We start from the raw sequence: 24,823 nt of genomic DNA, 5'->3' as shown, positions 1-24,823 counted from the left end.
TCCTACCAAGAACAGAGCAAGGATTTTAAGGATCCTAGGCAAGAAGCTGATTACCTTGGGACCTCTCCCCATACACTGAAAAAATAACATATGGACCTTTTTTCTGTTATTTGGTGCTGCCATTAGGTGGTAGTAAAGATCTCTTCATAGAAGCCTCTGCCCTCCACTCCCCGCTCTATGCACAGTGCTCCAGCCTTGGCACTTCCAGATGCCCCAGCTCTGCCCCAGTTTCCTCGGCATCAAGAATAATCTACTTCAGGACATTCGTTCCTAGAGAACACCCAGTCGCGCAGGGGTTTTTAGTTGTTCCCTATAGAGCTTTGCCCTTGTTAAGTAGGAGACAAGGTTCCGTATTACAAGACAACACTGCAACACAAATCCCCACTTAAGCCATGCACTGTTTTCCTTGGAGTGTTTGTCTTGGACCATCTTTCAGTTGTCAGTTGGTCTACATCGAATCATCATAATGCAGGGTCACTTTATCACACTGGGTTCCGCTATGCAAATAACCTGGGATTATAGTATTTAAGGTGAAAAAAATAACTTGGGCCGAGCGGCCAAGTGTTTTTTAGTGGTCAACAGAATAGAAAGTTAACTGTTTATAAATGGCAGAGCTTGGGTAGTTACGCTTGATATGTAGAATGCTCTTTAAGACGTAAATCCACCTCGCAGTATGTAGTTATTTTATTAATTTAGTTCTCCTGAACCAATCACTTAATGATGTAATCAGTCGCTTAAGTCTGGCCTTTGGGCTGGAATAAGTTCTGTTAAGTCGAAGAGCTCATTCTACACTTTCTGTATCTGGGCAGTGTGAGCACTGTTGAGTTCCTCATTTTGAAATGGTGTCAAAGAAATATTTTTTTTCACTCTTAATTTGTAAATAACCAACACTTGTAATTTAGGATTTCAGTAGGCAGCACGTCGGTACTAATTAGAATCAAAAATGAAAATTGCCTAACAAAAATAATAAGCCTGTCGAAGTCAGGCCTGTTAATATTTACTATTGGGAATTCAAGGCAAACATGCGATTTAAGATCATTTTGCTGAGCATTGAGCAGTACTAGGGGTGAACTGTAACACGAACTACAGTGTAAACTGCCTGTTTTTTTAAATGCCATACCAGCACAAAGCAGACAGAACGATAACAAACACACACAAAAAAAGGTGAAAAAAGAAAACAAAGCATGAGTCTTTCATTGCAAGATCAAACATGCACAGAAATCGAAAGTGTGCCAGATTCATTTGTGTTATTTCCACAGAAAAGATGTTGACATAAAGTCGTGGTGGTACTGACTCATGCCTCATGGGAAGTTTCCCATGTCACAATGTGACAGTATCCTTGACATATTTAGCTTAGGGCTGTCCAACGTAGGTCTAGGAAGACCATATATATATATGCCAAATATCCACAAACTATACATTTACATACATTGCTTATCGTGGAATTCCGGCATGGATCTAGACCTTGACGTGTGTTGGACAGTCCTGCTTTAGACGGTTTGACCTTTAGATTGTGGTCCAGAACTCAAACATCTGCCTATTCTTCCTAGCAAAAACCAGTAAAAACTCATGCATTAGGATAGTGCCTAGAAGTGACGGAAGCGCCCCAAGTTCACACCCTCGAGTGCAGAGGTGTGCACAGTTATGCCCTCGCTTACAGGATTGTCGCTGACCATGTAACTATGCCAATTTAGGTTAAATATATGCACATTTATCTCATATGGATATTACGAAATCGGAGTGTGAAGCCACCTCCTCGTGGGTCGAAGGTCAAAAGCAATATGAGGTAGTGTTTGAAGCCAACTAGTCCAGGCATCCTGTTGTTGCTCCGCTTAACAAGGCTGTGAAACCGGTAAAGTTGAATATAAACTCCATCCAAAGTCATTTACTAATTAGGCAAGCTGGGAAGAACTTTTTTTATTTTGTTGGCCGTCTTTAGCCTGGTATCTCTCGTGTGATTTTACTGTTTCTACTGTCCTTTAATGACCGCATGCGCCTCGGCGACCGGTCGCTGTATGAAAAATAAATCATATCAATGCAGTTAATCTACTAACAAAGCTAAGAACTTGACTACTATTTTTAATTTGTCACCTCGTCAGAAGTGGCCAGTGGCCCAAAATAGCCTCAACAGGAGTTGTAAGATCACGAAAGACTCCTGTAAAACATACCAGGGTCATTTCCATTTATGGTTACTAAACGTAGGGTGATTTTTAGGTGTGGCTTAACAACTTGGTTGTATAGACCTATTGTTATCAATTAATTAAAACATACATAACGTGGGCTTTGGCTCTACCCAGAGGAATATTCCTCTCTCGCCTTATGCTGTTGGCTGGTTAGCAGGTTGGGTGAACCGTTCTGGGACTGCTTAAACTCTCAGCTGTACCTTGATACTTCACATATCTCATTCTTTCTCAAATATAAACAATCACTCTTTAAAATATTTTTAAGAAAGCCTGCTACCGTGAAAATTAAACAGTCAGTCCGCAAAATGCGAGGCAGACCTGTTGGATTTGCCAATGCTTGCTATTGATTGCGCACATTGGTGACCTCTCCAACTGTGAATAATTAAACTTCAACCCCTGTGCAAGTGCCCATTGGCTCTGTCCGAAAGGTAATTTCGAGGAGGAGTTTGCATAAGTTCTTGATTACCTGTGAGGTGAGCATCGACTCAGGACAATCTACAACATTTCTGATTGCCATGGATTTTAGTTTGTGAGTTGGAATGAAATGCATAATGTTGACAGTGTCTGGGAGGTTAAATATTTCATCGTACATTTTGTTTATTTGTAAAACTGAAGATCTGTTATTACTGTTGAGCGACAGAGTAAGAAGTACTCCTTGCATATTATGGCCTGTGGGTAGAGTATTAGTTGATCATTCTGTAGATAGAATATGTTTCTGTAAATTGCATTCAATGAAACAGTAGGGTAGATCGTCAAACAGTGAACTCGGATGTAAGGAGTTTATCAAATTGAGTTTAGATCCTGTTATCTCATGTCTGTATACTTTCGAGTCTTCTGGTGCACTGTTGTGGGAGTGCAGCGACTATCATTGCCCACTTGTGCTGTATATGTTAATGCCAGGTGTGCAACTGTTATTGGAGCTAGCTTGTGCTGTCTCTGTAAATTCCAGGGATTGCAGCTTTTGTTAGTGCTGGCTTGTGCTATCTCCATTAAAGCCAGGGTGCAGCTGTTATTGGTGCTAGCTTGTGCTGTCTCTGTAAATTCCAGGGATTGCAGCTTTTGTTAGTGCTGGCCTGTGCAGCTTTTGTTAGTGCTGGCTTGTGCTATCTCCATTAATTCCAGGAGTGCAGCCGTTATTGGTGCTAGCTTGTGCTTTCTCTGTACATTCCAGGGGTTGCAGGTTTTGTTATTGCTAGCTTGTGCTATCTCCATTAATGCCAGGGGTGCAGCCGTTATTGGTGCTAGCTTGTGCTGTCTCTGTTAATTCCGGGTATTGAAGCTTTTGTTAGTGCTGGCTTGTGCTATCTCCATTAAAGCCAGGGTGCAGCTGTTATTGGTGCTAGCTTGTGCTGTCTCTGTAAATTCCAGGGATTGCAGCTTTTGAAGTGCTAGCTTGTGCTATCTCCATTAATGCCAGATGTGCAGCAATTATTAGAGCTAACTTTGTTAATGCCAGATGTGCAGCCATCCCTATTAAAACCATCGTCAGTATGAGGTAGTGATGCCATCACTTAGTGCCATGGAGTGTTGTGACCATTTGTGCACGAGTGTTGTTTGTGCTACTAGCCCAATGTCACAAGTTAACACAGTATTACTGTCTGCAAAGAGAAGCATTATAATGATATAGTGTATAATATGTAAGATACAGAAAAGCCATATTTTTCATCCTTGCCATGTAAATAGAGGATTCAGTTGCAGATCTGTAATCAGCTGATCGCATACTCGGGTGTCCATACGAGGCCTTTGAGGGCAACACTGAAAAACGTTTTTCAGGACTAGGTTCATCTTAGTCATCAAGATTCCAGCTATATACTCTTATTGGCTGCAGGCAGCCAAGAAGTTCTGCGTAATTACAGCCCTCAATGTCTATGGCTGCATACCCATTTCACACAGAATGAAGAGGTGGTTGGTTCCTTGCTGTTGTTTGTTGAAATTGATTATTTAATTCTCTACTGTGTGCTGGATGCCGCTCTTCCTAGATATCTCCGTAGACCAGTGGTAGGCTTAGAAAATGTCATGGAAGGATTTGGCTCTACCATATCTAGTAATCTTTGAACGTTTAGGAAATGATCTACACATGTCACCATCCACTCAACACATGACCCCACCTGCTATCTGAAGATACAGAAAAATCTAGGATGATGCACAACCTACGGGTGACTCAGACCTCAGAACCCCTCTGATACCTGCCAGTCGAAGTAACGGTGATGGCGAGAAGCCAAGTGTCGATTTAAGACAGTTTGGGTTAGCAAAAGTGATGCCCCATGCTGAGGACAGGTGATCTGCAGATCCTTTTGTGATCAGTTGGATTCATCTGTCATTGTCAGGCATCATGTTTCTAGACGGTGAACCGAAGCCTGCATCAGAGACGGGGCATCCTTCATCCGCCAACTTCACATTGTGATCACCCTAGTCATTTTTGGCTTGCCATTTAGGATGTGGACGCTCTAAAATGTTCTGCCCTCTTCAGACTTCAAGACAATTGTCAATGCTCCAGTTTAGCAATCAGTGGATGATGGTAATTGCCTGTGTACATTCTTTCCAATTGGACATGTTAATTGACAGCAAGTGTTGTGAAATACTTTAACAAGGATGGTGACTGAGCCACAGTGGCTAGTCAGGGATGGTGTCAATAACCCTCATTAGATAGTGGAGCAGGTGAAAATAGAAGACACGGGTCTCAGTCTTCAGAGCCATTCACAGCTCAGCCATCATTCCCTGTAAAGGAACATTTGTGTTCATCAGTCAGCCAATGAACTATTCACTCCTCAGAAACAAGATACACAGTTCAAGCAGCCATATGTGGAGGCAACACGTTCTCCACTTCACTGTGCTGTATAGGTGTTGACCCTCATTTATGTGTTTTGTGTGTGTCTTTGTCAGATACCTGTAGATCAAACCGACTCAACGTCTGGTTAAAGTCTTCGTTGCCTTGTGGCAAGCCTAACAAGTCCTTCATGCACGTGTAAATCAAAATTAATACATGAACGGAAGGGTTGGTCTGAGTTACTAAAAATTCGAGCTGGCTCTGCTTTGTCCGGTAGCACTGGTTTGATTTTTAGTAGAGAGTGAATCTGTTGTTGGCCAGTGAAAGTTTGACCGTACTATCCAGGAATTGCCCATCTCAGTGTCAAGCGTCCGTCTGAGTTTTGTATCAAATACACAAATCCACTGAGGAGTAGATGAGGAGGAGATGGCACAGTAACACACGCCATACATAAGTAGCCAAGTGCTGCTCCCTGGGAGTGTGCATTTTTGATACTTTGTGCTTTCTTTTTTGCAACTCGGAGCCACTTGGATCTCCCGCCCAGGCTTTTTCTCCCTGGTATTCTTTTGTTTAACCCACTGTGAAAGCACTTGAGGATTATAAACGTCCCAACTGGCAAGGCAGCTAGCTCAGTGAGTTAAATGCTTGCCATTGGCATTTACTGTGACCTGCTGAGGACCAGTTTGAATCCCAGAGAAGCAAACTCAGCCTTACATCCTTATGCATTTGGTAAATTGAGAGCCATTAAATTGGGCATTGTTAAAACTTTATTTTACTGGGCTCAGAGACAAGATTGGTGGCATAACATAGTGAATAAACCAACATTAGCAAATCCCAACATTTGGACGTAGCCAGCTGGTGCAATAGTTTTTGTATATTTTCTATGCAGGCATATGCCATGAAAAAATGCTGCCATATACTTGTGATAGAAATTTAAAACTTGAAAACATTAACTGATACAGCGGTTTAACTAGTGTTTTAAAAAAAAATAACACAACCCTTTCAGTTGTACCTTGCTTTTTATTATTTTTATTTGTGAAGGAAACAAGAATAAATAAAGGCCTGATCGAGTACTCATTTCCCAGGGCGTTACAATGTTGCAATGTCACTTACACACTTTGTAACAGCAACTTTAAAAAGGAACCCGAAAATACTTCATTCGCTAACTCGGGACCCAAAATGAATGCAAAAAAAGAATCCATCATTTAAAGTGAAAAAAATAATAAAAAGGTAATTTTGAACCAGCTATGTCATTGAATAAAATTGACCTGTTTTTAGGCGAATGTGAACAATGTGCACAGCCTTTTTAGGTCTCGCCTGTCGATGCGCATGCGCATCGAGCTTGCGAGTCTATGGGGGCTTATCCACTCTTTATCCAACTTGCAAGGAATCGTGGCGATTCCTTGCAGTGCCCGTGACTTTTAAGCTCAATGCGCATGCGCATTGAGCTTAAAAGCGCGTGCACATCAGTTCCCTCCCTCCCCTTATCTCTCTTCACTCCGTCTTGTTTTTTTACCCGCTCCGCCCCCTCCCCTGCCCGCCGTGTCGCATTTCTCCTCCCCCCTCCCCTTCTCTCTCTTCCCTCCGCATTTCTCCTCCCCCCTCCCCTTATCTGCCTTCCCTCCGTCTGTTCCCTCTCCCCGCTCCGCCCCCTCCCCTGCCCGCCGTGTCGCATTTCTCCTCCCCCCTCCCCTTCTCTCTCTTCCCTCCTTTCCCCCACCCTACAGCCATTAACACGGTTTCGTCTTTTTATTAATATGTGGCGATTCTTAGACTTGCTTGATAGATTTGAGTGTATTCATACCACTTCAAGAGGGCCGCTATGTGATGGGAAGCATTAGCAGCGTAGCAGGTTTATAAAAGTGTATTCTTTTTTTTTTAACAGAACACGGAGGTTCGTGTGGCATATTAATGTTTTGCACTTCAGCGTTTCGTCGCATTTAAGGTTGACAGGGGCACCCTCAGCTTTACTTTAGAGGTGAGCAGACTTCTACTCGCGTTCATGAAGTGAGGCATTTACAGCGGAATAGGATACATTCTTTTTCAGAACTTCCAGGTTCGCGTGGCAGACCCAAACAGTGGTTGTGTATATTGCACCATAAAAGTGTGCCCTAAGGGATGCAACCAATTTATAATTGGAAGCACAGTTAAAGCTATTAGACCCAAACTGTGCACAACAGTGTTTCAGTGTATCGAAGGTAAATTTCTCGGGGTTAAGCACCGCGTATATACGTTGGTGAATCACGAGCAGCCGTGTGTATTTTGTTCCAATATTCATTTATTCTTCATTCAGGTTTCCGCAATACGGACAATACTTGTTTTGTTTTTGGGAACCCGGTAGAAAACGGTGAAACATTTTGGATGTAAGTTTCCTTCATTTTTTTTACTGCGGTTGCCATTTGCGGCACGCAATGAGGATTGTACACAGTGGTGAAGGTTCACTCGTATCTATTATTTCCATTTAGCACCACAGACTATGTACCTTTGACTATTTTTCTCATTATATGAACACGACCGATATGGTGTAACTTGATGTGCAATGGGAATGTGTTAAACAGACAATAGTGCCAGTAAGGCACACTCCACCCCGCCGGAGCCTCGCATCACTCTTGTAGTCTCTCAACGTGAAGGGAGCAAATAGTTAAAGTGGGCTGACTCACAGCCCAAGCTGTGGTGGGTGGAACTAAACATGAATGACAGTTTAATAAACCAGTAGATGAAGTGAAGCCCGCTGACCAAAAGTCCCTCTATGTATAAAAATAATGTATGAATTTTTGGGAAAAGCATTAGTCTGGCGAGATGCTAAAGCTGTCTAAAATCTAAAAATATGTTCTAATGTATTCAGTATAGAATGCACATTGTCACCTGTAGTTTTGTAGAAAATTGGACTGACTGGACAACTGTCTGACCTCCAGAAGAAAAGAAGAGAGAGGTGATTACGCCTGGGCTAGGATCTAAATGCCTGAATGACAAGTGACCGGAAGTGGGGGAGAAATCAAGTGAGAGAAAAGGCTAAAAGGGAGAGAAATCTACCCTTTCCATTTAGGAGACCGCAGTATGCAGTAGGACTGTGCTTTAGTAACCCTAGATGCACCCAGAGTACCTTATTGTTTTTTACCTGCTTGACGAGAAGGCAACGAAACAGGGGATTTGCTTTAGGAGGTGTTTGGGGTGTGACACCCCCAAATAAATGCATTTTTGCCTTGGTAGTTGGGCCTGGGGACCTGGGTCGGGTCTGCTATGTCTGGGTAGGTTTTTCTTGTTAGCCTTTTAGTGAGAGGTTTTAACTTCTTCATTATTTAGATCTGGAACTTAAATTTATATAATAATTGGTTTACCGAACAAAGTGGTACATATGCACCCATAGAAGTATTTATTGAAGGTGTGTACATTTACTAATTCTTGGAATTCACAAACTTTTGTAGTAGTATGCTTGGAAAGCTGCGCCTTCCCAGGTTTCCAGGCATATTACAGTAAATCAGACACCCTAAAGGTGATGGGGCACATTCTTGGCAACCGCTTGGGGTAGTGTTCCAATTAGTCCTTGGCTTAATTTAAATTTCGCTTTACTGTAATTTTTGGAATTTTGCATTGCTCTTGTTATGCAAAATTCCTAAAATGACAGTGTTACCCCAATATGCGTAATCATGCAGCATTCGTGGTGAATATTTACAGCGAATGGTTCAATTTGTGGTAGCAATTTGCTGCAAATTATACAATTTGCAGTAAAAGTTACCACAAGCTAACAGGAATTACAGTATGTGAGTGGCTGTTGTGCCAGTTGTTCTTGTTTAAGTGCATCCTCACAGCAAAAATTGACGTGAAGATGCATTTCATGGTAGCATATAAAGCAAAATGACGGATTTGTATTTCACATACCTATGCACAATGTTGCTATAATTTCACGTAATTAGGTCAAATCAAGTTACGTAGACTTTGCACAAACTTTATTTGAACTCATTATTTTTCACCCACTATGCCACTTTAAACAGAGGTCCACATAATGCAAGTCAGTACTGACTCTGTTCCTCACATGAACAGTCCATCCCGAACTATGGTCATCTCACCCCTCCGCCCTTTGGCCCATCGCCTTTTAAGTTGGGAAATTTGAGATTTTCACTTCCTGACTCTCACTGCTACGTCCCTGCAAGGGGAAGCGAACCGCAAAATACCATTTATCCAGCTGCGGCCCGTGCAGGTAAGAGCAGGGGGTCGGGAGGGGGGGTGGCATTTTGACAGACGACAATAAGGGAAAATTAATTACTTTTTAAATTTTCCCTCGTGTTAGTCTGTCGAATCCCGGCCCTACCGCCCTTACCTGCTCTGGCCGCTCCTGCATTTATCATAATCTTTCAAGCAATAAACCTCTGTACTTTGAGAATCAACTGTAGGGCTTGGAGCGCCCTGCAACAAACACATTTAATATTTTATGACCTTTACTCTTTTTACATACAAGGTCAAATGTGAATCTGCCTACTGCATGTGTCTATAAATGGCACTGTTAAGATTTTAGCTGTGACAACTGGTGTTGCATGGGAGAATTATTGAAATTCAAAAAATAGCACAAAGGCTCCTAAAGAGTTAACTGCCTGTTTTTTTTTTTTTAAAAAGGATCAGCAACATAATATACTATTTCCTGCAGGAGATTTCCTCTGCCTAACCGAGCCTGCCTGCCCCTGTCATAAACAATATCTAGGCTACGCGAAAGTAAATACATGTTTTCTGGTAATTATGCCATGACCTTTAACAGTGAGTGTTCTTGAGGAAAGCTTGGGATTAGTGGTGACCATAGCAGTCGCACTGAGAAACCTGTTCACAGTGTTTTTAAAAAAGTCAGATTGATTTTTGTTTATATTTGTATATCTTTTGAAAATAAATATGACAATATCTTAACATATTATGTCCACAGTTATAAGCAGCTTCTAGCTAGAAGACTGTTTTTTTGCAGCAGCGGTCAAAAGTGACTGTGTTCTGCCATTATGATGGAAAATGTAATTTTTTTGTTTGGCTTCAATTGTTGAATTTTGGGTTTTTCGACATATACTAGACTATTGCAGTAAACATTACATCTGATTACACCAGCGCCAAGAAACGGACTGGTGTACGTGCGCTTTATAAATAATTTTAACATAACATAACAGGTGGTTCACGGGACGTTATTAGTGCTTTTCAAATTCACTTGGTATGTTTATTAACCAGTAGAACTCCCTTGTTTTTCTGTTAGACATTCAAAACTCACCACCTAAACCTAATTTGCTATAACTTGATCAAGTAAAAAGCATTGGCAACCCCAATAGGCCTCCTCTACGAGAAAGTTAGTGGCTCTGCCAATGTTTTTTGGTCATCTTATGACTAAAAGTGGATGTACTTTTCTTTGTAAAGTTTCATGCAGATTCATCGTGTAATGTAGGTCCACACATCCCCCGCATTGTGGCAGGGGCCCAGGGTTCTTTGTTTTGGAGAGGGCCCCCTCACTGCCCAAAGCCATGCCTTGCAGAATACGTGCCATGGCATGGACTAAGAAATAGATTAGAGCTCGGAAAGTTACTCTGCTTTCCAAGGTCGCCATTTGCAGTATAGGTGGGCCCCAACCCTTCAGTGGGACCCTATTGCGCTCAAGACAAATTTATATCTGTGCAATCTGAGAGACTTATTGGGCCGCCTAACATGCTTGCCGTGGTGGGTCCTATCATTTTGTATTATGCCACTGAACCTGTCCCTGTTTCTGTAATATTTACATGGCATGGGGGCTGCTGATCTGTCTGGGCATTGGGGTTCAGTCGAAGATCCTTTGTGAATTGGGTCTGTGACTAGGCTCGCTTGAGGTGGAGAGGCATGGTGTTCCATTTCTTGGCAGCGAGTTAGGAAAAGGATCTTCCTGGTCTTGCTGATCTATGGGACGGCGGCCAGGGCCAATTGGGTCAAGCTGAGGCATCTGGTGGGTACCTGGAGTGTGAGGCGGTGGTTCAAATATGCTGGTCCTTCGTCATGGAGAGCTGTGTAGGCGTGTGTGAGGAGCTTGAAAGGGACTCTTTTGTTGACTGGGAGCCAGTGGACTTTTCTCAGGTGTTCGGTGATGTGGCTGCGGTGGTGGATGTTGAGGACCAGTCTGGCTGCGGCGTTTTGAACGTTCAGTAGTTTTCTGAGGAGTTTCTGGGTGACGCCGGCGTAGAGTGCGTTGTTGTCATCTAGTCTGCTGCTGTTGAGCGCGTGGTTTATCATCTTTCTGGATTTGGTGTGGATGCATTCAAAGGTCTTTTGAAGAAGATTAAGCATGTGGAAGCACGATGAGGAGACGGCGTTGATCTAGCGGTTCATTGTGAGCAAGTAGTCCAGTATGATGCTGAGGTTTCGTGCGTGGTCTGTGGGTGTGGGGGCTGTTCCTAGTGCGGCCAGCCATTAGTAGTTGTCCCTAACAGAGTGGGTGGGTCCCAGGATGAGGACTTCGTTCTTGTCCGATTTGAGTTTGAGGCAGCTGTCTTTCATCCTGGTGACAACGGCTTTCATCCCATTGTGTAAGTTGTCTCTGGCGGCTGTGGGTTCGTTGGTGAGGGAGAGGATCAGCTGGGTGTCATCGACGTAGGAGATGATGTTGAGTCTGTGGTTCATGACGATGGCTGCAAGAGGGGCTATGTAGACACGTGTGTGTGTGTGTGTGTGTGTATGTATATATATATATATATATATATATATATATATATAGCCACTGTGGAATCAAAAACTTGGGAGTGGACATCGATGTTTCCTGCTCACAAAATTATTTTATATTCAATGCTGAAATGAGGCATTTCGGCCAGTCCTGGCATTGATCACATACATATGTGTGTGTGTGTATATATATATATATATATATATATATCTGTGTAATATGGTCTGAAATTGCTATGGTAGAGTTCAGGTGCCATTAGAAACAACAAGAAGGGCAGCCATGTCGTATGTGAAGGTCTCCACAACCCTGAGGTGGTAATATACGACTAAATTAGAAATTATCCATGGTGTCATTTTTGTAATACATGCTTATTTTAGTTTATTTTATTGATGGGGGGGGGGGTTCAGACAGGGAAATGTGTAGTGAAAATAATTAGTGAACTACTGGAGTGTAATGTTTGGTTGTCGGCTTTAAAAAGAAGAGCACAATACTCAGTTTCCCTTTAAGAATGTAAAGTTTTCAAAGAACACCTTTTGGCAGTATCAAAACACATTCTGTTTCGAAAGGCAACAGATTGTTAAAGCTGTTCTTTTCAAGGTGCAGCCAAAAATGGACACTGTTTGGAATTAGAATGTGTAGATTGTTTTATTAATTCATAAATAGATTGTTGATAAAACAAAGAACGGTGATCAGGATTGGTAGAATTATGCAGGTTTACCATACTTGCTACATATTATGCAGATTTTAACAATATTGTTTCTAGCTGAAATGGGCCGAAATAAAGCAACTAGGGAATGAATGAGCTGCATAATCCAGCACAATTTATCTTTCCTCGTCTCATAATTTAGAAGGCCTTGTCTCATAATTTGGTTCTCTATTGCTACTCATTTGTAGTGGCTCTAATGATTAATTTCTGCAGGGGGGCTGTCAGTATGATGATGAAACCCATCTTTCACAGGTCAGATTTTGTGTAATACAAACAATATATGGGCGAGGACAGGGAAGACCTCATTTACGACCCATTCTATAGCCCTCAGAATATGATACCAATGGAACCAAATCTCGATTTTTTTTTTTTTTTACATTTACTTTTAATAATGCAGAGAAAAACGTTTCCTGTTTGTATTACAGAGTATTATCTAGGTACAACCCTAGGGAAATTCTGACAAACCATCTGTTGTTGCCAGGCGACCGTTGTTCCCGCCGCTGCCCTGCCCTCTTCTTTGCAAAACCTGTTCCACCTCTCTGCTGAATAGAGCATGTGTGTCAGGAGCCATGGCCACAGGTCAGACAGTTCCACGCCTCTCTATTCATTGATGACGGCCGGGCCTACTGATCTGTCAGTCAAGTGCACCCCTTTTGAGGTCATTGAAACGGCCACAGGTGCTAACCTTACAGGGACAGGACTGAACCATACTCTTGAGTTTGATACCGTGAAAGTGTGACCAACTACATACAGTGAAAAGTCATAGAGTACAGTCTTGCTCCTTTTGGGTTTGCAATAAGTAGATCTTGATATCGTTCATTGGAGGGCTTTTGCCATTGGTTGTGCAATGAATGCTGTCATTCAGGTGCTCCATTTTGATAATCATTGTATATAAGCCTCTGACTTTGCATTGTGTAAATTATGTTGAACTCTTGTTCAGTACACCTGTGTAGATCGTGTGTGTTACAGGGCATTTGTCTGTCATGAGGAGTTCATTCATGCGCTAATTTGTGGATTTTTAAAGAACCTCGATGTTGTAGTTACTGTTTATTCTTCATGGTAATCCATGGGGTAAAAGCCCTCCAAGAACACCTCACTCGAGGTATACAGATTATAATAAGACGTTTTTAAATGTGGAAAAAACGTGGAAATTCTGTCACTGTGTCTTCTCCAAAGAAAACCTGTTTAACTCAGTAAATAGTTGTTTCAAAATGATGCAACATAATCATAGAAGGTGACCAAATCCCTCTGCAGAAGGGTTCACACTGTATTCAGAATAGACCAGCCCGATAGCAATTTTAGCTGAGAAATGTTGAAATTTCTACCAAAACAGCTGGTAACGGCAAGGAATGTCTTGTGGCTGTAACTGATAGTCTTGTCATGCTCAATTTTATACTCTAGGGTAATGTCAGGCCTGCAGTTAGATTTTCGGGATAGAAACCGCGGATTAAAGTGTTTTCAATATAAAGCACAATACAGAGCTTGTTTACTAATAATCATTTGCAAGCGGAACTCAGATGGACAGGAATGGAATAGTGTTTTATGTAAATAATGCTCCAGTTAAAGGCGGCCTGCCACTGCATCCTGGAAGGGGTGGGATTGTTCTGTTGCTCAAGGGATGAGATTTACAGAGTTTTTGTTGGTTGTTAGTGGCTGGATCTGCACCGGGGATATGTTTTTCTGGCTTCAAGAGTGGTCCTAGCGGGCCTTTTATATCGGCAGGGTGCACCGGTGGGGCTGGGGCAGGCAGAGATGTGTAGGTCAGAAGGTGGTAGAATATGCTGGTTCAGTCAACCTGACGATGTAATTAAAAGAGCCTAAAACAGGACAAGTTTGCCATTTTACCAAAGTCTTGATTGGCATGAGGAGTTGTGTTTCAGTTTCTAATCCTCACTTTTCAATCCTCATACCTGTATTTCTCAACAGTTTGAGGACCCGCTGATATGAGCAGGAAGCATGAGGGGAGGCATGGGGGGTAGTGGAAGGTATAGCTAGAGACCTGGTGAAAAGGTTCTAAGGCAGTAGGAAGTGAACTAGGCTCACTTCTCAGCACCAGGCCCCTGTCATTCGCTTCTCCGTAGCATCCCACGCTTCCCCTGTTTTTCTCTGCATACTTGAGGTATGGCACATATTCTGTCCTCCATCTTGGGTGCATTATATTATATTCACAAAGAAATATGGGGCTAAAGATGCTGCACTTAGATTTGTGTACTTCATTACCACCTCTCCCTCACTTATTCACAGTTATCTGCCCACATCTTTCTGTACCTTCAATCAACACCATGTCCAGGAGCAGCTGGTATACTGGACGAGCGGCAGGCGGGTGGGCAAGAGTAAGTGGCATAGGAGTCGTGGGAGGGGTAAAAAAATGTTACAATGTACCTGTAGCCGTCCCCACTGCGCTCTTCGACTCCTCTTACTGCAGGAAGGCACATGCTCCCAGAATACCCTGAAGCTGCTCTCTGTCACTCATGAAAGCAGCATCAGGATTGGCCTGAGCGCCCTCAATTTGGGAGTCTGTGCCTGCTCTCCCCAACCCAGCTGCGTTGCTGGGTTGTAGAGAGCTTTCACTGCACGTGACGGTTTGGCTGGCCTCAGACGGCCGGCCAAACCTTTCTGCGCAGTGAAGGGAGTGCACTACCACTCCCCTCGGTGCCTGTCACCCCCAGGTCCCGGCACCAAGACTCGGCAGGAAAGGAAAACTAAAACGAGGCTCGTTTTATTTTCCTTTCCTGGTGTTGTTGGGGCAGAGGGGTGACGCTCCTCCGCCATAGCAGAGGAGCCTCCACTGATCATGTCCCTGCTAAAGGATAGGGCCAATCATGCCATTCTTAAATCTCTTCAACAACGTGCTTACTGCAAAAGTCTTTGCACTTACACTTTTCTTTTTACTTACCCCCTTAAAGAGTCTTGCTCCCCTCCCACTTTCAAAATCGAATTGATTTCACAATTGTTCTCCTCTGTTCACTTCATAAAAAATTAGAATTTTTTTTTTCTCCTTTTTGGGGAAACATCGTTTTTCATCTTTTAATTCATAAGAAGAAATATTGCAAAAATCAATGTTCTCTGTTTTAGTCAAACTGTATAATTCATGGAATAGGAATTCCTATAAATCTCTATTACACACGTCAGACGTTTTATAAGCAATCTAAGTATGGAGGTTGATCATGGTGGTGTCCAGGCTCTCGTCTTCTTCCCCTGTTTGACAGCCTTCAACCCTCAATACCATCTTCAGGCTGGTGTTAGGGTTGCTGTTGAGAGAGATGTTGATTACTTTCTCTCAATCCTCACATTAAGCCTTGCCCCTTACTACCTTTTGATTAAACTACAAACCCTGTGCTATAGGGTGAACCTCGGGAGTCTCCCTTTTCGCTTTCATTATTTAATTACAGTTTTTGCCCTGTGAAAGAACACCTTCATTCGCTTGGAGTCCAAGAAGCTTGCTTTGAAACTGAAGAAATAAATAGAAATAGGAACGTAGTGAAGCGCTACTGTACCCCTGGTGACAGAGAAATTGATAATCTATTCACCAGGGAAGCCCCAGGGGAAAGTAAAATCAGATTACATTTTAACAGAAATACTGCCTTTATAAAACCTACCAGCTAATGCTTATAAAAATGCCTACTTGGCACAGGTGCATTTTTTTCAACATTGACCAGGACTTTAGAACCCAGCTCTGGGTGCTGCGAAAGGAGCGACGAAACTTGTGTATTTGCCCCCATCCCCTCCCCACCCCTTTGCTGCTGCAGGTAGTCCCATTAGAAGCATTCAAGTCTGCACTCATTGGCACAGATTAAAACATCTCTCCAACTCATTAACTCACAAATCTACATCTCCCAACTTTTTTAAGCGTACGGGGATCAGCTCCAGCCATTTCTACTGTTTAACCGAACAGTTCTTTGCATGGTGAGGCTTGTATTTCTATTTTTGTCACCTTTGAACATTTCCCAAATGAAAGTGGACAATGGTCTCTTTGCAGGAGCAATGAAGAGCAGAGGTACAGCTAGATCAAGAGCAGTAGCTTGAATCTGAGGCTAGCAGCCCTTATATACAGTCAGATGGTGCTCCTATGATCCATATGTTCCATTCCTCAGACAGCTTAACAAACAAGCACTGGCGTTGCCAATAGGTCTCGCAGTAGGAAAGTTTGAGCTATTACAATTGCAAATAACAATGCCTTTTATTTTTGTTTTCATTTTAAAAACATAAAGGGCTTTGTCATTTACAAAAGCAATAGCTCCAACTTTCCTACTGCGGGACCTATTGTGCACTGCACAGTGTGGGTGAAAGTGGCACTGCGTGGGTGTGAGTGGCGTTGCGTGGGTGATAGTGGGCTTGCGTGGGTGTGAGTGGTGCTGCGTGTCTGAAAGTGGCACTGCGTGGGTGTGAGTGGCTTTGCGTGAGTGAGTGAGTGGCGTTGCGTGGGTGAGTGGCGTTGCATGTGTGAGTGGCGTTGCATGTGTGAGTGGCATTGCGTGGATGAGTGGCGTTGCGTGGATGAGTGGCGTTGCGTGGATGAGTGGCGTTGCGTGGATGAGTGGCGTTGCGTGGGTGAGTGGTGCTGCATGTGTGAGTGGCGCTGCATGTGTGAGTGGCGTTGCATGTGTGAGTGGCGTTGCATGGATGAGTGGGGTTGCATGGATGAGTGGGGTTGCATGTGTGAGTGGTGTTGCGTGGGTGAGTGGCGTTGCATGTGTGAGTGGCGTTGCGTGGATGAGTGGGGTTGCGTGGATGAGTGGGGTTGCGTGGATGAGTGGGGTTGCATGGATGAGTGGCGTTGCATGTGTGAGTGGCGTTGCGTGGGTGAGTGGCGTTGCATGTGTGAGTGGCGTTGCGTGGATGAGTGGCGTTGCGTGGATGAGTGGCGTTGCGTGGATGAGTGGCGTTGCGTGGATGAGTGGCGTTGCGTGGGTGAGTGGCGTTGCATGTGTGAGTGGCGTTGCGTGGATGAGTGGCGTTGCGTGGATGAGTGGCGTTGCATGGATGAGTGGGGTTGCGTGGATGAGTGGGGTTGCGTGGATGAGTGGGGTTGAGTGGATGGGTTGCGCTGCGTGTGTGAGTGGTGTTGCTTGGGTGAGTGGCGTTGCGTGGGTGAGTGTGGTGTTGCGTGGGTGATAGTGGTGCTGTGTGGGTGAAAGTGGCACAGAGCCTTTGATGTGGCCTGGCGCAGGAGAAATGCTGCTGCTGAGAACAGATGGCCTGGCCGTGAAGCAGGGGGCGGAGCAGCGCTGGGGAAGCCTGTGGGAGGGTGATTGATGCCTTTGATGTGGCGATATTAAACACCCCCCTCCATGACGAAGTTAAACAGTGGAAATCATTGGGAGAGCAGGCTAAAAGTCACGTTTAAGGCTGTGATTCGGATTTTACTAGCACCCTACATTTGATCGTCCTCATTTTTTTTAAGTAGTTGCGTAGTTTGATCTTTTACAATTCAGTGCATTATGGCCTGATTTTATTTTCCTTTTCATGAAGCTGCTTTCTTCAGCGGCCACCATCCGTTCGAGTGATTAAGTGCTCAGAGCTGGGGAGGGGCCTATGCTGCTGCAGTCAGAATTGCAGGCACTTTTCAGCAGTCCATGTTTCAATAACCGATACCTCCTGTACAGTGCGGCGTGAGTCTTCCTCAGACTGTTTGCCATGGCTCATTCCGGTGTCCAGGAAAAGCATCCTTCATGGTCACTGGCGGCGCTAGTGCTCAGGATATCGAAAATGGAGGGGATATCTGTACTAGTTAATGGAGTCGATTTAGTCAAAAATGGTAGTCGATGTTGTGTAATTAATGTAAAGATCCAACGGAGTGTACCTGAAAGCCCCTTCTAGACAAGGGATGGATATAACCATTCAAAGTCCTATATGAACAAGTGCGCATGCACGCCCCAAAGTTTTGGGTGAAAACCTTCTGTTTCTTGCTCTGGAATTTAAGTCTGTAATGGCAGGAGAACAATAATTAAAATGTATTCCATCACAAATGAATGACGAGTGAAAAGGAAAGCGTACCAGGCATACACCAACATTGTTATTACCCACTCCGGAGTAGCAGCGTCTGAAAGAAGAGGCCAAGATGGGTAGATTACCCACAGTAAGCTAGATCATTTGATGTGCGTCTTCTGGAGTCCGTGCCCCAGTATTGTGAAAGACCGAGCGAGCGACCATCACTGTCCGAAGCAAGAATGCGCTTTCAAGAAGTGGCTCAAAACGAGGCTTGGAATGCAATGCACAGTTATGAAACTAATACATCAAAGGAGGAGCTGTGGCTCTCTGAGGCGAGAACTATAATGAATCTATAGAAGCATTTGGTGTCACATTAAAATACTGTAATGTCAGAACCCTAGTAAAAAAATAGACTGTACTAAAATACATGTTGCGGCAGAAAAGAGGAATAGGAACAAAAAGTAAGAATATGCAGGTAACCGGGGTAAACCCAAGGAAGAAATCCGAAGTCAAACACTATTTTGAACCTGAATATTTAAAGTACAGGGCAAGGTAATATACAGTTTGTGAAATTTTAGTTTTGAAACCATGATATTATGTACAGCTCTTAAACAATTTTGAGCTGTGGGTCTTGGGGGGGGTTGTTTCTTCTCACTGCATGTAAGGCAAGGGAAACTGAGAGTAATTAATGAATAATTAGGGCAGGAGAAGCCCTTTGATGTGCTGGGCTGTATAGAGTGCAGGCATGGTGAAAGGAGATGCGTGGAGGATGGGGGCGGGCTTGGGAAACTGAGAGTACGGCCGGCCCGCGGCCGGCCATGAAAGGGGAGGAGAAGCCCTTTGATGTGCTGGGCTGGCCCTGAATGCGCGTGCTTGTTCGAGAACTTCATGAAAACCGCGGGGCTGAAAGCCCTTAGTTTGACTATGTTTTCGCCACTTGAATTCTCGCTCCGCTCGATGCGCTTGCGCACATCGATAGGTCGCGAGACCTAAAAACGCCTGGCTACCATGTGCCCATAAAAGTGCAACAACCTATTACTTTTAGTGTTAAACATTTAAATTACACATGATACTCAAATAGATGCACATTGCGCACCATTATAACATTATATTGCCCCAAGACCCAACATAATGTGGCAGTTTTATTAATCCAACATAAGAGAGGGCCGAGAATGTACTAAACTAATCATAATTTACCATTGATGTTCCTAATTTATAAAAAATCGCCTTAAGGAGCACAAAGGTCAAAGACTAAAGCTTTATCGCAGCTGGAAGTAGCTGTAAACATGTGAGCTGAAATTAAGATGATGATACCATAGAAACAGACTTGATAATTTTACACGATCAGTGCAATCATAAATCCCCCAAATCTAGCGATTATTTTAAAGACTCCTAGTTTCTCCAAGAATTATGTTGCTGCAACCATTTGAGCGAAAGTGAATACATAGTCTTAGTGTGGTACTCATCGCCTGGGTAGATGAAACATAGATTCTTGGATCACCATCACTATGTTGAACGTCTCCATTCTTCTGGACGTGGTATCAAAGTTACTGTCATGGAAAAGAGTGCTCTGTGGCCTAATAAATCTGTGGGTATATGCCTAGATATTCGTTATAAAAAGTGATCAAGACAGTCTCAAGTCCTCCATCGCTGGCCTTAAGCCCCTCTGCTGTTGCTTAATAATATTTCTTAGTTTTATTGATTGGTCTTACTCACTTGGGTTAATACTGAATGGCAACATTATCCCAAGCCATCACTTTAAAGCCTTCACAATTGAGAGTGGAACGCTTCTCACATTGTCTGACTTCACCAGAATGACCAATTTTTCAGCATTTCTTCCAATTTCGAGCATTAGTCTGCGTGCATTGTTTACAGGCTTTTAAGAGACCATGTTCATCTTTCCTTCTAGTTTTGTTGACACATCTAGAAAGACTTTTGTTGTCTGTATTTTCCTTTATTCAGTTTTTATTTGAGAACTCTAGTTTGCTGTGAAGTGTAGTCAAGTTGTTGCCATGTTGTCCCTTTTGTACATATTGCTGGCAGGACCCCATAAGTAATTTCACCCCTAAAACGAGACATATTCTGCATGCTTGTGTCTCCTCTCTCGTAATATATGATTCAATTTCTTGTGTGGGACAGAAAGAGCCCCTTACCTGGAAAGGTGTTGTTATTGACATTCTTTTTCTTCTAGCTTGTCATTATTTTAGGGTGCTTCTCTCCCACTTAAATTGGAAACAGTCTACAACCAAAATCCCTGAGAATGTTGTTAAATCTCTCGACTGTTTTTGTTCCCAACACATAAACAAAAAACTACTTGCGCCTGTCATGGCACCATACATTTCTTGAGAAACTGAAAACACTCTTTCCACCGTAACACTTTGGAAACCCTGCTTAAACCAAGCTCTTACGCTGCCTTAATTGATAACCTCAGCTTCACCTTTCTAGTCTTCGGGCTCTGGCCTACACAAACTAGAGCTCTCACAAAATACATAACCTAGCGTAGGATAGGGCCACAGTTCTGCTATCCTCACACAGTTTCACTGGATTTCCAGCAAACTAGAAACTCAGTTCATATGTGTTTATATCCCACAAAGGATATTACTGTTGTGCTTTGTAGGCAAGAACTTTATGTGAGATTGTGGAATGTGGGATTAGCCTGCATTCTGGGTTCTAGTTATCTTGCAAGCGTAGTTCCCGTGAAGTCAGTTACGCTAGGGCTAGCCGAAGGATATCTGCGCTCTTGTTGTAGAGATAATTGTCACTTAATAAACAGTTCCACTTACCCCACCTTGTGATGCTATTATTTCGGAGGTACAATACCTACACTTAAGAAAAGAATCAAACTGCATGAAGACAGTTTCTCCCTACTCTGTGCAATACAACCACCCTGCTGTACACTCTGGAGGAAGGTCATACAGTGATACAGAACCCTACGGCAGGAACATTTTCCCTCACTCCTCTATCGCTCCTCATACCTTCTTAAAGACAGAACTGAGACATACCTCACCACAGACCTAACTCACTGATCGCCCGCACCACTGGGGAAGTGGTGGGAGATGAAGGCATTGGATGCATGACCCCCACCCCCGCCCCAGAAAGTTGAGAGAGAAAGAAACAAGCAAATGGTGGAACAAAAGTGGCAGAAGTCTAAAGACAAACACTGCGCTATGGTGTGGAGAAGTTGCGACAGCAAAGATAAAGAGTCCCAATTTGCAAACATACAAAGCAAGCATTGGCAAAGCTAATAGGTCTCGCTATTATAATGCAAATGCAGAGCTATTGGCTTTATCAAAACCTGTTTGTAACACATTGTTAAAGAAAGTAAAAGAAAAAATGGTTTAATGTTGAAGGAAAAGCACACACATTTCTTAAGGTACCTCGAAACTGAATATTGAATTCATATTTTAGTCTTTATAGACTGCTTAGCCTCTTTTTCACATTTCACACAGGAAGGATGACTAGAGTTTTAAAAACCCATTGCACGTGATCCATCTTAGAAACAACACAGAGGACTATATACAGGTACTTAAAAGAACGCGTCCGCTTTCCGAGGACATGTCAAATTTTGAAAGAAAATGCTTGCCATTTACTTTCCACACATCTCGGAACTGGAACAAATGCTCTGGCCACTTGGTCTCTGCATCCGCCCTGGAAGCAGATTTATGGCCTCTAGGAGATCATCTCCACCCCAGTCACTCTATGTAAATAATCTGCCTCAAATACAGGCTGATTGAAGCAGTCTTCCCCTCTCCAAGCACCATAAATGCTGCCTTTTAGTGCCAAAACATGAGCTTTAATGTAACAGATGGAAGACATGAGATAAAACAAAACCAATATGATAATGTTTGCTCTTTATTCAAACCCGGCAGAAATAGACCTTTTGCAGTGCTTTTGCTGATCAGCTGGGGGAGTGCAGAGGGGGAAAGCAGCACATAGGGCAGAGAGCAAAACAAGCATTTACAATGCAATGGTCTCGGCTTTATAAAAGTTAGAGCTATTGGCATTGCAAATGGCACTTTTTTCATTTTTTGTTTTTAAAAAAACGTAATTAAATGGTATTGTCATTTACAATGGCAATAGGTGAGCTTTATAGAGTAGTAGAGAGTATTAATGAACACAGAGCCACACACACACACACACACAGACAGAGCCACACACAGGCAGAGCCACACACACACACAGACAGAGCCACACAGACAGAGCCACAGATTGTACGTTAAATATCCAGCCAACAAATTACGCCAACGTTTCGAACCCAGTTGTTATTTGCAAGCAGGGTCTTTATCAGTACAATATGATAGTATTACCCTCAAGGCACATAGTTACTGCAGTCATAAAAATGATCATGTAAATCAATAGGTATCCGTTGGCGGTGCAAAGAAATCCTACCAATTTATTACCTGTATTAGCGCTATTGCATTAGCACAAGTGGTAGATTTAAATTCGAAGCACTTCCAGAAATAATTTGAAAATGTAATGCAACATCATCAGTGCACAGTGCACAATTCACAGAGTTACTGAATTACACCACATTTAATGAGTGCACTCACTCCAGGAGCACAGCAAATCCATTGTGTTACTAAAACGTTTCGAAATATTTTACTGCAAGTGCTGGTAGATTTGGCTGTGCACATTTAAAAATGCCATTGCGTGATGTTTCCAAAACAAAAAGATCTGCCGCTATCTAAACTGGTCTTACCCCTTTGCCACCTGTTTCAGGCATGTCTTTAGCTAATCACAGCACAACACAATGCCATTGGGCAATGAAAGCACTCCAATCCCATTGGTTGGAAGGAAGGCCACCAGTCTCACAGCAGGTTGTGACGAAAAAAAAGGAAAAGAGACGATCCACACCGGCCACCATGCGCAGGAGTGGGTTCAGGTGAGGAGGGTGGTTGCCAGACGACGATGGCGAGAGTTAGTTCAAGTTGGCTGGGGAAAGTGGAAGGACCGGAGAGGGGTTTGAGTGTGTAAGGAGGGTAATGGCCCATTCAAGCTGGGTGAATGAGGACAGCAATTTCAAATAGGTGGGGGTGGCAGTGGTGAATATTCGCCAGTAACTGGAGAATGCCAGAGTAGCTAACAGGGCAGAAGAATGGAAAAAAAACAAGCACAAGCAGCGAGGGGGCAGGACAGCAAGCACAAACAACAAGGGGGCAGGACAGCAAGCATAAGCAACGAGGGGGGGGCAGGAGAGCAAGCACAAGCAACAAGGGGGGGCAGGAGAGCAAGCACAAGCAACGAGGGGGGGCAAGACAGCAAGCACAAGCAACGAGGGGGCAGAACAGCTAGCACAAGCAACGAGGGGGCAAGACAGCAAGCACAAGCAACGAGGGGGCAGGACAGCAAGCACAAGCAACGAAGGGGCAAGACAGCAAGCACGAACAACGAGGGGGCAGGACAGCAAGCACAAGCAACGAGGGGGGGCAGGACAGCAAGCACAAGCAACGAGGGGGCAGGACCGCAAGCACAAGCAACGAGGGGCAAGACAGCAAGCACAAGCAACGAGGGGGCAGGACGGCAAGCACAAGCAACGAGTGGGGGGGCAGGAGAGCAAGCACAAGCAACGAGGGGGCAGGACAGCAAGCACAAACAACAAGGGGGCAGGACAGCAAGCACAAGCAACGAGGGGTGGGCAGGACAGCAAGCACAAGCAACGAGGGGGCAGGACAGCAAGCACAAGCAACGAGGGGGGCAGGAGAGCAAGCACGAGCAACGAGGGTCAGGACAGCAAGCACAAGCAACGAGGGGGCAAGACAGCAAGCACGAGCAACGAGGGGGGGCAGGACAGCAAGCACGAGCAACAAGGGGGGGGGGCAGGACAGCAAGCATGAGCAACGAGTGGGCAGGACAGCAAGCACTCACCGGAGGACTCGGCAGCTTCTCGACTTCTTGCGATGCATATTCCTCTAATCCAGCAGAGCTGCAATTGTATTGAACCTTTTTTTGGTCCTGCTTTGCCGCATCAACCAGAACCAATGACACAGCCCCGTTTGCCAGACGGCCCGGTCCACCCGGTATCAAGATGGCAGCGGCCCACCATATGGTGTATCAAAAGGACACGAGGCGGCTGCATCTGGAGCCACACGTGGATTCCAGAATCGTGTGTGCCTGCCCCTCGGTTAGCTCCCAAAACGAAGTGATACGCTTCTCAGCGGATAGGGTGGCGTTCAGCTGCAATTTATTTCTGTATTCAGGGCGAGTGTGATACATACAACTGGTCCGGTAAGCCCGCCGGGGCCGCAATGGAAGGGGTGAGGCGGGACCTCGCAGTCTGGGTCCCAGCCGCAGCTATGCACTGTCAGGGATCCCCGCGCCGGGCCAGCTGCTTCTTGCTCAGCTCAGCTGTGTGCTCACATTCACGACCGCCCGAAGTGTTTGTTTATTTTTCCATGGGGCTCTAACAGCTCCGCGCAGCACTCATCCTCACGGTCCTGTAGGTCGCGCCGCGGAAGCCCAGAAGCGCCGTCGCATGAGACGGAGTGTCTCGGGCAGGTACCACAACAGCGGTCATCCACGCTGGCTGCGAGCGGCTTCGCCCAGGAAACCAAGATGCCTGCATGCACTCAAGCGGCCATCTTGCAGCG

The 24,823-nt window shown here is 44.2% G+C and overlaps 1 protein-coding gene across 10 annotated transcripts in view; it reads left to right on the top strand.

The window, feature by feature from the left end:
• ELF1 (E74 like ETS transcription factor 1) overlaps positions 1 to 24,823 on the top strand; it is a 665,417-nt gene that overhangs the window by 176,415 nt on the left and 464,179 nt on the right. The gene's annotated exons all lie outside the window — the stretch shown is intronic.

This window comes from Lissotriton vulgaris, chromosome 8 (assembly GCF_964263255.1).
Source record: "Lissotriton vulgaris chromosome 8, aLisVul1.2, whole genome shotgun sequence".
Classification (NCBI taxonomy): domain Eukaryota; kingdom Metazoa; phylum Chordata; class Amphibia; order Caudata; family Salamandridae; genus Lissotriton; species Lissotriton vulgaris.
The sequence above is the reverse complement of the archived record's forward strand: the minus strand, read 5'-3'. Positions and strand labels throughout refer to the sequence as shown.